Source organism: Bubalus kerabau, chromosome 18 (assembly GCF_029407905.1).
Source record: "Bubalus kerabau isolate K-KA32 ecotype Philippines breed swamp buffalo chromosome 18, PCC_UOA_SB_1v2, whole genome shotgun sequence".
NCBI classification, from domain to species: Eukaryota; Metazoa; Chordata; class Mammalia; order Artiodactyla; family Bovidae; genus Bubalus; species Bubalus kerabau.
In genome coordinates, this window is record NC_073641.1 from 37,645,069 (window position 1) to 37,657,603 (window position 12,535).

The following is a 12,535-nucleotide window of genomic DNA, read 5'->3' on the forward strand; positions in this document are numbered from 1 at the left end:
TCTAAAGCACTTTGCTAACTCCTATCCTGCCCTGGGCTCACGCCACTAGCCTGGAAGGAAAAGCTTTGTATCCCATTACTAGTTCCTTGAACCACAATCCAAGACACAGCTTGGTTTTCCCAGGAGTTTTGGTTTGCACAACTGATGCATTCCAGGCATTGTTGGGATGCATTGTTTTCTCCTCTTTTCCTCCACCCCTCAGCTTATGCCATATGAGTAGTATATATAGCCTCCTGGAGTGACCATCCTCAAATCCTAACCCTCTCTCAAAGTTGTCTCTCCCACCGGATACCCTGCCTTTCACTGTGCAGAACTGCACTCGCCAAGACCACTATCGGCTCTGAATTCCAGCTCCGAGAGGGAGCTGTGGCTGCTGCTATATCTAGGCTTCCAGGTACAGTATTGCTGTGGTTGGGCTCCTGTCTTCCTGGTTTTGTTTCTCTCATTCTTTTTGACGTTTTACCACTTAACTTTTCTGCTGCTTCTGAATGTCAGGTTCTTTTTTTTTTCTTATGTGGTTTACTACGATCTCTTCTTGACAGACTGTTCCTTCAGTTTGGCACCCTAGACATAGGGTCCTCCTTTGTCCCCAGTCACTGTTTGGAACCCCATAATAGCAATGGCTGGGGTCCCCTAGAGCCGCTGCATACAGTTGTGCAGTTCGTGCACTGCACAAAGACACCCGAAGAAGGCAGCAAGTATGGACTGAAATCCAGCTCGTGCTCACCAAGATGAGTGCCTGACACTGTGCTGTGGACAGCTGCAAGAAGGTACCCTCTTTTGTTTTCTCTACATGACAAGTATGTATCTACCTCTCTCTCTCTCTATGCACATATAATTACATGAGATTATCAGCTGAGACTAGGTTGATGTGTTTTATTGTCATCTCAGTGTTTATATGATAACGAAGACTTTGAGAGGGCTTGAAAACATTTTATGAGAAATAGTTAACTCATAAGTTTTATTTCTTAGGACAGTTTTAGGTTTACAGAAAAACTGAACAGAAAGTACAGAGCGTTCCAGCACGGTCCCACCCACCGCCTCCCACCCCACCTCCCATTTCCTCTATTATTAACATCTTGCACTAGTTGAGGTACATTTGTTATGATGAATAACCCAATATTAATCCATTATTATGAACTGAAGTCCATAGTTTACATTAGGTTTCCCTCTTTGGAGTTGTACAGGTTTTGGCAAGTATACAATGTCTTGTAGTCACCACGTTTGTATCACACAGAAGAGTTTCACTCTCTAAAAACCCCCTGTGTTTCACTTCCCATAACTCCCTCCCTTGCTTCCCTTCCCCAGGCCCTAGAAACCATTGATCTTTTTACTGTTCCATAGTTTGGTTGAAGGTATACTTTTCTTTGTACAGAGGAATATCTACCAGCTAAAACCACAAGGTTGCTTCTGCCCAGAGACATACCATTTAAAAAAAAAGTAGTCAACGCCTTGAATCAAAGAGGAAATCTAGTTTAAGTTCTTTCTCTGGATCCCTTCAGTGTATACCATTTCCCTCATTTCTTCTTATCTAGTACCACTTTTTTTAGTTACTTTATGGTGCCCTTGCTCCATTCAGCCACCCCTCCCCTTCTACGATGCATCTTCTGTGTCAGTATTGTCCCAGAGACCTTTCGGCAGAGATGAAAATGCTCTACATCTCTGCCACCCAGTACAGCAGCCACTAGTTTTATGTTACTTATTGAGCACTTGGAATGTGGCTAATGCAATTTTTTCATTCTATTTAATGCTAATAATTTCAACTTACATAGCCCATGTGGCCAATAGCTACTGTACTGCACAGCACAGATTGAAGTTTTTGCATTAGCCAGATCACCCATCCTGATAGCATTAAGAATCTCCCCTTCTTCATACTTGAATCCTCCCTGTCCTCTTGAATCCTCCCTGACAAATTAGAAAAGTAATTGAATTCTGCCTGACCCTGTTTATCACTAAAATACACATCTCTCACATCGGCCACATTTATCAGCATCAAATATATTCTTTTCTTACCCAGAACATTAAGATGTCTTATAAAATGTACTTAATGTATGAGGCTCTCCCATATTCCTTGTCTATGCCTTTTTATGCCTCTCTCTGTTAAATGTTTTCTGTTCAAGACTCCATACCCCTAGAAGACAGGGTAGAATTACATAACTCATGCTTTATTTGGCAGTCACTATAAGCCATTGAAAGTGGGCTAATACATGCCATTTTAGAAGATTGTGTCACAACTTTGAAGGGTTGAAAGGGGAAGAAGAGAAGAAACAATAACATCAAAGAAAATAAAGGGAATTAAGAGTTTCGTCTCGGAGTCAGCACGGTCTGAGTCAGGAGTTGTGGCTGGGGGTTCTCAGGAGGCCGGCTTTCTGTGCCACCAGCAGGCCCATGACCTTGGTTATACTGGAGGCTCAGCTTTCTCCTTCATAGAATGAAGGGTCTGGACCAGAGGCTCTGGTTTGACCTGCCTCCCACATTAAGATGTTCCTTGGGTCAATAGTAGCCTGGGAATGACTAGGGCACTGGAAACAGGCTGTGATCACATGGAATATTTCACACACTCTCACCCCCACCACCCGCTTCCCCAACTAGCAGTGTCAATGATGAACACGTTAACTTTGCTAAGGACAAGACTGAAATAATATTTTAAGAACCAACGGAACCCAGTTCAGAGTGAGTCATTGGTCCTGACTCTAGTGGCTCAACTGACCACAAAAGTTTGTGAATAGTCTATATGGTGTCCTTAAAACATCTGCACAGACCTTTTATTTCCAGTGCTTTGGACAGAGATAAACACAGTCTTTCATCCAAAGCCTACATTCCACAAAACAGATGAAAAGTTGCAGTATAAGCGCGGCCTCCCTGGCTGAGTCTGCCTTCCCTGTATGCCCATGTGAGTAGTCAGTTAAATGCCTGGTCTCTGTTATATAAGCAGTAGGAAGTCTCTGCATTTAAAAATAGGGTGAGTTGTGCTAAAGTAAAACTCATGTTCTGGAACTCTTAATGTGCATGTAATTACCATTTAGGATTCCAAGTTAAATGATTTGCTAATGGCCACTAAATGTGACATACCCCTGAGTAAAATAATTGATTCCTAACTTGGGAGAGTTTGAGTCAAGTGTCCTCAGCCAAGTACTCAAGTATGTTTTCTTTCTCTCCCTAAACCTTGCTTCTGCGGTGAAGAATAGGAATAGCAGTGTCGTGATGACTACAGGAGACCAGGGCATAGCCCTGTATAAACCCTTCAGAGGCTTCAGCGCCACGGCAGTGACCCATTTGTTGATATCATCACTTGCCTACTGTCTCTCCCTGCTAAAATGTAAGTTCCAAGAGAGGAGGGATTGTGTCAGCTTTGCTCAGAGTCTGGCATGGGAGATGGAGTCAACACAAATCTTTTGAATGAAACATGTAAATCATCTAGCGTCCCTGCAGTCAGATCCCTGGGCTTGGCTCCTGGGTTCTTGGACAAGTAGCTTTTCTGCCTGTGTCTTTGTTTCTTCTTCTCTAAGGGAAGATAGTGATGGTATCTACTTGATTGAGTAATTATGGGAATTAAGTGAGATGATATATGCAAAGATCTTAGAACAGTGTCTGGTACATAAAACCCAATAAATGTTAATAATTTTTAACGATGATGATAGTTGATGTGTAATAAGTACTTCATAAATGACATTTCTTCTTTCTATTTGCTATCATTATTGAAAGTGTTTTTCCCCTTTGAAGTAGCAGTTATATGGTCCCCAGTTATGTGTATTACTATAATAGGATGGCTGCTTTCCTTTTGTATGCTATGCCCGGCACAAGGGTGGAGACATCATGTCAAAGAAACACCAAAATGCTGTTCACAATGGTACATGGGTCTTTAGGGTCCAAGGAAAAGTTACAAAATAATTCACCTCCCTATATTACATCATTCCTCTCTCACCTCCAATACCCTCCTTTCATCTCTATTTGACCAATCGTCCCAGAAAGTCCCCAGTTTGCAAATCAGCCTCCCCTACAGGATCTGTCTCTACCATCAGAGTTAAAGGATCCTTTTTAGCAATCTGTTCTCTCATGGAAATAATTTATTGCCAGAAAGTAAGCGATAAAAATCTGTATCTTTGTATTTAGGACAGAAAGGGAAAATAAGAAACAATACTTGAAACTAATTCTAGATCTTGCCTTTACTAAGTCACTTAGTAAAGTCACTTAATCATCCAGAAGGGAAGTTACTGGATGGAATATGTCTCAGAATAATATCAGATGGTACTAATCAATATGTGATCCACCTCTGGGCTTTTGAAAATTAAATGAGAAAAAAACATGCAAAAGACCTAGTTCTAATTAAGAGAAGAGAGTTTCTAAATTGTGAAAAGAACAAATTTTACCACCCCCACCGTAGTCACTCTGAGTTTCCACGTTGATCTGGAAGATTTAGCTAAGGGCTTTTTCCTTTCCCTAGGGACCCCGTTTTCAAATGGTGGGGCTACATCCTGCCTGAGGACAAAGGAGGGGCGGGGAAGGACACAACACACGCACACATGCACACACGCTTTCTTTTTGCCTTCTGACCTCTTTTGCAATTCGTAAGTAAAATTTGACTCATGCTGTAATTTCATTCCGATATTTTCTACATAGTGTTCTTTAATCAAACAAGGCAATCAAATCTTATCCTTACCCTCTCCCCTAATGTACTAGATTTAATGACACCAGTTTTGAATTTTATAGCATTTCAAGAACAAGCTTTTTCCCATACAAAGTGGGATTCAATTTCACTTATTTGAGAACTGACTGTTATTAAAAATCTAATTATTTTTAATAAGCAAAATCATTTTGATCCATTCTTTTTTATTCTTTTTTATGATTAAGGAGCATGCACTTTAAGGTCTGTGGTTCTTTGAAGTATAACACTATGCATTACTAGTTCAGGTTTAAACATGATCTAGCAAGATCCATAGCTACTTGTAAAAAAATGGGGGAGGGGTTAGCTCGACACTTTAAGAAGGCAGTATTCTAAAGAATATAATTGTGATAAATGACAGTAGTATCATAGATCTCCTCAGTTTAAATTAATACTAAGAAATATGTGCATAATCTGATCCATTTAATTCTGATAGATAGAGTATATGAAAACATTGCTAACCTATAGACAGATGGTTTAGACTGGGTAAATGATCTGGAAAACAAAGTGAAAAGCTTGGAGCATTTTATAAAGTTTGCCAAAGCAAACCTAGTTCTAAAGAAAAACATTCAGGCAAGTTCCCCAGTTCAGGTCTTAATATACCTTTTATCCTATTAGAAGCCATTCCTTTCTTGAGCTTTGAAAGACAAAATCTGAGAGGTGCTTGATTAATCCTCAGGGATCTAAGGCCTTTTTAAAAAGGTACTCAAAGACCTAAGCAAATATTACCTCTGAATTTTATATTTTATTCCTTATTTGTCTGAGCAAAATCATATGTCCTACTAACAATTCTAAGTGGATACAACTTCTAACCTAAAAGAAAAAAAAAATGGAAAGTTAAAAATGTACTTTGAGATTTAGCAAGAATTGAAAATCCATTTTTTTTTCTATGAAATAATGACTTTTATGGGGCTTTTATAACAATAAGTTTGGTTAAAAATACTTAAAGCCAAGGGGACTAATTGGAGAGTCTCAATATCATGCTTTGGCTTCCCTAGTGGCTCAAATGGTAAAGAATCTGCCTACAATACAAGGGTTCCATCCCTGAGTGGGGACGATCCCCTGGCAAAGGGAATGGCTACCCACTTCAGTATTCTTGCCTGGAGAATCCCATGGACAGTAGAGCCTGGCAGGCTACAGTCCATGGGGTCACAAAGGGTTGAACAAGACTGAGCAACTGAGCATGCACACACCCTGCCTAGCAGAGAGCTGGTAAAGTTAGAAGATGGTAGAGAATGACGGGTAAAGAGCAAAGGGTGGGAATCAAGCACACTGAGATCAGATTCTAGCTTTGGAGTGACTTTGGACAAAGGTGGGAATTTCTCTGAATCTGCATTTAAATCTGCTTATTCTTCTCCCTATTCACCGCACGGTCTTTACTACCCCTCCACACACACACGTTCACACTCACACAGAACTGTGACAACTACCGCTCCAGATGGCTTCCCCTGCCTTTAGGACAAAGTCCCAAGCGTGCTCCCACAGAGGAGTGTCCCTCTCACATCTATCCCTGGTTCTCTTAGCTCCTCCAGCAGTGCCCCTTTTCAGTCCCCCAGAAGTGCTCTCTGGCCCTTTCTTGACCCCGTGTTATCCAACCATGTCTTGTCTCATCTGCCTGGAAGTAGTTCATCCCCAGTGCCAGTACCTCTTCTCCCATTAAGTGAGTAACCCTGAATGTCTAGGTTTAAACATCATTTTCTCAGTAAGATTTTACCTCCTGTCCCCCCTCTAAGTTAGGGCTTGACATTGCGCTCCTAGTTTCCCTCTTTCTTCCCTCTTGTTGCACTGGGATATCTCTTCCCCCAGCCCTCCATTAGACTGCATGAGACATCTGTGTATATACGGAAAGTGGTGCCCAGCATGGAGTGGGGAGTGGCAGGCTTGCCTTTTTCTCTACTGCAGTCCCAGAGTCCAGCCCAGTGGCTGCTTGTAACACGCACTGACTGGATGCGTGAAGGACTTTGTATCGGAAGACTGAGATCTCCTCCCAGACATGTGAGGGCCAGATGTCTGCACAGAGTTCAGAACCTCTCTCAGCACCTGGTAAATATCTCAGCCAATTGTATTATCATTAATAGAAATGTTTAAGTGATGAATTTGTTTCATTTCTAAATTTTTTGGTGGGCACCTCTCCAATTGGGAGAGCTAAAAGATTAGCACGTTGCCCATTTCTATCCATTCTTTTCAATACTATTGCAGAGTTTTGGAGCAGAACAAGATGAAACAATGTGCCAAACCAAAATTGGAGCCAGGATAGAAAATGACTTTGATGTGATGGATCGAGTGTAATTGTATGTTTGCATGGGCCTGGCTGTACTCCAGGTGCACACATCCATAACCCAGTCCATCAACCAGATGTTACCAGTTGTTTTTTTTTTTTATAAAAAAAAATACAGAATATGATCTATGCCTATAGAAACCTACATGTTAGCACTTGGAAAATGATGGCAATGAACATCATATAAAAACATAATTTGCAAAAAATAATTACAGAATCCACATGAAAGTCTTATACCTGAATCTTAAACTTGAGTAATAAAAGGTTAAAACTGTACCCCCCACTGGAATTATCTTCTTTTATTTAAAATTATAAATAAGTATAAGACTTCTATTATTTTCAATAAACTAAGCCTCTTAAGTTACAAACTCTGCTGAAATCTAAAAGGGCAGGATAGATGCTAATGATTCTTAGTACTGGAAGAAACTTTATGATTCAAAGCAATGAAGTCATAATATTGGTACATCATATATCAGGACTGATATTTTAAAATGGGAACTTTTAATTCCATCTTCTATGACTGGTCTGGGGCTTCCTAGGTGGCTCAGTAGTAAAGAATCCATCTGCCCATGCAGGAGATGCAGGAGATGTGGGTTCCCTCCCTGGGTCAGGGAGATTTCCTGGAGGAGGAAAGGGCAACCTACTCCAGAATTATTTCCTGGAAAAACCCATGGACAGAGGAGCCTGATGGGCCTTAGTCCATAGCGTTGCAAAGAGTTAGACACCACTGAGCAACTAAGCACGAGCAAGATGACTGGTCCAAAATTTCATGAGGATGTTGCAGGGGAAATGAAGGGACATTTGGAAATGGGGAGAAAAATCTGACTAGCTTCTACCTCTTCTAAACTGTTCTCTCTCTACTGCTAATAGCCTGAGACTGGCTTTCCTCTGAGAATCCTTAATTGAGCTTCTGTTAATAAACTTGGTATATAAAGTTAGGGATATCTTAGACTGCAAATAACAGAAAACCCAAGCCATAGTAGCTTCAATGAATAGGGGATTCACTCATTACAAAAATCCAGAGTTAAGTGATTGCTGGAGTTGTTTATAGTTCATGATGCCATGAGGGACCCAGGTCATTCTATCTTTCTGCTCTGTTATCCTTAGAGCCTCATGTTTCAAGATGTTCTAAGATGTTTGCTGTAGTTGACATCACACGTGCTATGAAAGCAGGAAGAGAATGTTATCTCTGTCTCCTTCTAACAGGAAGGCAAAGGCTTTATCAGAACTCCCAGGCATACATCTCCTTGTGTTTTATTGGCTGGAAAAGAGAATATTTAACTGGACAAGTGTTAAGTGAGGAAAAAAGGGGAAGTGGATATTGGATAAGCAGCTGACCATGATGCTTCCCTTGGTTTGGCCTTCACACTATCCTGGTTGCTGATGGGAGGTAGGAAAAGGTTTTAGTTGGTCTATGTGATCTGTCCTTCTTTCTTGGTAGGGAGTGGGTGAGGGAGTGAAGATTTGACAGGCCATTTCAGGGGGCTTCCAAATCTGAGCTTAGCTAGCAAAGGAAATCACTAATAATATTTTGCTCTTAACTTAGACTTCAAAAATCATAATGTTGTTTAGATTAAGGTAGATAGCAATTCTGAGTTGAACTAGATGCTTTCCTGTCTGGAAAAGGAGTAAGTAAGTAACTATTTGCAGTGTTTCCTAGGTGTCGCTATGGCTGTGTGCCCCTGAACTCTAGAAATAGCCGGGCCTTCCTGATGTCCAGACTGGCATCTCTTGCCAAGTCGGAAAGAGATCTGAAAACTCCCATTCCATTCCGTTTGTGGAAGACACCACAGCATTTCTTCTTCCGACCCTAATGGGAAGCACATGGAGATCACTGAACATTGGGAACCCTTCTTTGCTCAAATTATGTTTTTCGAGCAAGGGCTATGATAAAGTAACCTCTAAACATGACCCTGGCAGAAGTCAGTAGCCTTGCTTATTCTGGCCACGTTCCTGGTGCAATCCAGGGTTCTGGGAAGATTTACTTTAATTACAACTTCTTTCGCCCTTTTTCCTCTCCCTCTTGTACTCATGATCTCTTACATAACATGTGTTAGAGTTACCAAAACTGAAAATTTCATTCTTGAGCTAAATTAGATAAATGTAATTTGCACTTGGCTTCTTTTCTTTCAAGAGATTTGGCCAAATTAGCATGTCATACTGTTTTTCTAAGGCACACATAACTTAAATTCTCTTTCTGTCTTTAATTTTTATATCTCAGTAAAAATTTCATTTTTGTTTTCAGTGGCAAGGATAATAAAGAGGCATTGTATCTTCTAAATTTTCTTTAGCCATACAAGGTTTTATGAAGGGTAATTTTTATAGACTTTTTTCTTAGTCTACTAAAATTCACATGAGAATTAGTTCATTTCCAAAAAGTTTTGCAGAGAGCTTATATATAAAAGTTAAAATTCATATAAATTAAATCAAAACATAAGCACTGCATTCTTCATGAATCAGGAAAATCACACATTAAAAGCCCAGATCAAAATCTCCTTTCAATTGTACTGTATTATTTAGCACAAAATGTGTAAGCTGTAATTTTTGCCTTCAGTTCAACAGGACCTCAATGTACCAAACATTAATTGAGCACATTATGTGTGTTCAAAGGCACTTTGCTCTGATTAAGAGATGAATCTTATACCACAATACTTACTCTCAGAAAACTCTTATTCCATTAAGAGGAAACAGACATATAAACAAACAAGTACAATGTGATGTGATGAAACATGATGATAAAAAGATACACAGGGAGAAGACTTAACCCTATTGGAGCACATGTAAACAGAGGGCTGATGTTGAAGCTGAAACTCCAATACTTTGGCCACCTGATGCAAAGGCCTGACTCATTTGAAAAGACCCTGATGCTGGGAAAGATTGAGGGCAGGAGGAGAAAGGGACGGCAGAGGATGAGATGGTTGGATGGCAACACCAACTCAATGGACATGAGTTTGGGTAAACTCCGGGAGTTGGTGATGGACAGGGAGGCCTGGCATGCTGCCGTTCATGGGATCACAAAGAGTCGGACACAACTGAGCGACTGAACTGAACTGAACTGAGAGGGCATTGGAGAGAGTGTAGAAGGAAGGTGATGCCTAACGAAAATGCATCCTTCATCAGTTAAGTCATGCTTGATTAGAGGAGGGTATTCTGGGCAGAGAGAAACCAAGGAGGAGTTTGTAGTAAAACTGCAGGTAAGGAGTGACGAGGGCTTCCCAGGTGGCTCAGTGGTAAAGAACCTGCCTGTCGATGCAGGAGACATACGAGATGCCAGTTCAATCCCTGAGCTGGGAAGATTCCCTGGAAGGGGAAATGGCAACCCACTCCAGTATTCTTGCTTGGAGAATCCCATAGACAGAGGAGCCTGATGGGCTATAGTCCATAGGGTTGCAAAGAGTCAGACATGACTGAAGCAACTTAGCACGCACGTGTGCAAGGAGTGATAAGAACCTGAACTAAGACAGTGCCAGAGGAGAGAGATGACAGAGAATGAGTCTGCAATACTTAGGAGGTAAAACTGAATACTTTGTCAGTTTGATTTAGTATCTTCCCAAAAAGCTGCTGAAGATAAGACTTATTGATAGTTCATCAAGACAATTTTACTGGTACAGTCTTTTCAGTAGATAACTGGATTTGAAACAAAGTTTTAACAAACTATATAGACACAATCTGCTTTTGTTTGAATATGGCATGTATATAAATTCCCAAGGCTACATGCACAGATAGTATATTTCCAAAGCATTTTGTCTTGGTACACAGCCATGGACTAAGGGCAAAATAAGAAAATGGCATAATATTTGGTGGGCATGGAGAGAAAAAAGCACATGTGTTTTTCACTGGTCTTTAAGTCTCCTTTCTGCCTGCATAAAGGAGTTACTTAGTTACTTGGCCACCTCCCACTGAGTATTAACAGAAAAGCTTAACCAACCTTGCCTATAAATGGCCAAGCAATAAACTGTCTCATTCATTCATTCTGTTGACATGTTCTGAGCCCTAGGATGCTTAGAGCCAGGGATAGAGAAATCGAGAACTTGTAGCCTTTGCCCATGAGAGAAAAGGGGATGTAAACGCATACTTTTAATAACAGCTTGACAAGCACTTTATTAAAAATGGGGCTGAAGTCCTGAGAGAATGATGAGAAATGAGCTAACAGTCTGGGGCAAACAGAAAAATTCCATAAGGGAAGTGATAACAAGGCTTAGGAGATTTTGAAACATGGGGAAAGCAGGGACATGTGAGGGTGTTTCAAATATAGGGAATGATGGGAGACTATATTATTGCTTCTAACCCTTAGTTTCTTCTTCCTAATATAGGGAGAGATATGTAGGGACAGGAGAGGTTGTATCTCCCCACACTAATTAAGGTCAGGCTTAGCCAATTTGCTTTCCTTGGCCAAGCAAATCTGCATAGAAGTGTTTTGTGCCATTTCTGAACAAAACCTTTAAGATCTATCATAACATTCCAAGGTCACTCTTTCCCCTCTGCCACATGAAGAGCCATTTGCAGAAAGGGACTGCTTATTCAGTGTAGATCTCGGAGTAAAGGAGACTTCTGGAGTAGAGTTGAAGCTGCCCTGCAGACAGCCTATAATTTAAGTAAGAAGTAAACTTATGTTGTTGAAAACCACTGACACCTGGGGATGGTCGTTAAAGCAGCACAACTTAGGAAAGCTGACAAGCATGGAAGTAGTTCATGCAAAGGTGCAGAAGTATCAGTGGATACAGAGTATTTGGGAAATGGTGAAAAGTTTAGCACTGACCCAGTATTTAAAGCCTCATGTGGCCAGATATAAACCCGAAAGGCCAGTTAGGAAGAGATTTTTGAAGGGTCTTACATGTCCTGCTAGGAAAGTTAACTTTATCCTTTAAATGGTAGAAAGTCAGTAGAAGGTAAGGAGCGACATAAGATTTATCTCTTAGGAAGGTGATTCTAATGAGAACAGAAAAACACTAGTACCAGTGAAATGAGCCAAGATGTTGTTATGATACTAGTAACTAACACCCAATGTGCATTTATAATGTGCTAGACATTTCATATATATTTACCAAAGTAATGCTCACAACAGCCCGATTTAGTGACTAGAAGGCTCCTTATGCTTCCCAATAGCACAGTGGTAAAGAATCTGCCTGCCAGTGCAGGAGATGCAGGTTTGATCTCTGAGTAGGGAAGATCCCCTGGAGTAGGAAATGGCAACTGATCTAGTATTCTTGCCTAGAAAATTCCATGGACAGAGGAGCCTAGCGAGGTACAGTCCATGAGGTCACAAAGAGTCAGACATGACTGAGCGGCTGAGCACAGCATGACGTAATGATCCTTCTTTGTAGAAGAGGAAACTCAGGCCCAGGGAAGTTAAATAACTTGGCTTCATCAGTCTATAAGAAGTGGTTAGAGTCAGAATTCCATCCCAAGCTGTCTGGATGCCAGAACCCATACTTTTCACCACGATACCACACTCTCAGTATCCAAGCAGATGGGATCGGCATCTGAATCAAGACAGTACATAGAGATAGAGAGGAAGTCTCAAGTCTCATATTCCTGTTATTGCATTGAATATGGCATGAGTTGGAGTCTTGGGTAGAAGAAATGGAGGGGTC

General features: G+C 40.8%; 1 protein-coding gene across 2 annotated transcripts in view; it reads left to right on the plus strand.

Moving 5' to 3' along the window:
* The first annotated feature begins 562 nt into the window (after positions 1-562).
* Positions 563-12,535, plus strand: part of LIFR (LIF receptor subunit alpha) — a 125,053-nt gene continuing 113,080 nt past the window's right edge. Inside the window, exons 1-2 of one of the 2 annotated variants that reach the window (XM_055554996.1) lie at positions 563-770; positions 3,184-3,319. The gene's annotated coding sequence lies outside the window, so the exon portion shown is untranslated. The remainder of the gene's footprint in view (positions 771-3,183; positions 3,320-12,535) is intronic. The other variant, XM_055554992.1, reaches the window with a different exon arrangement.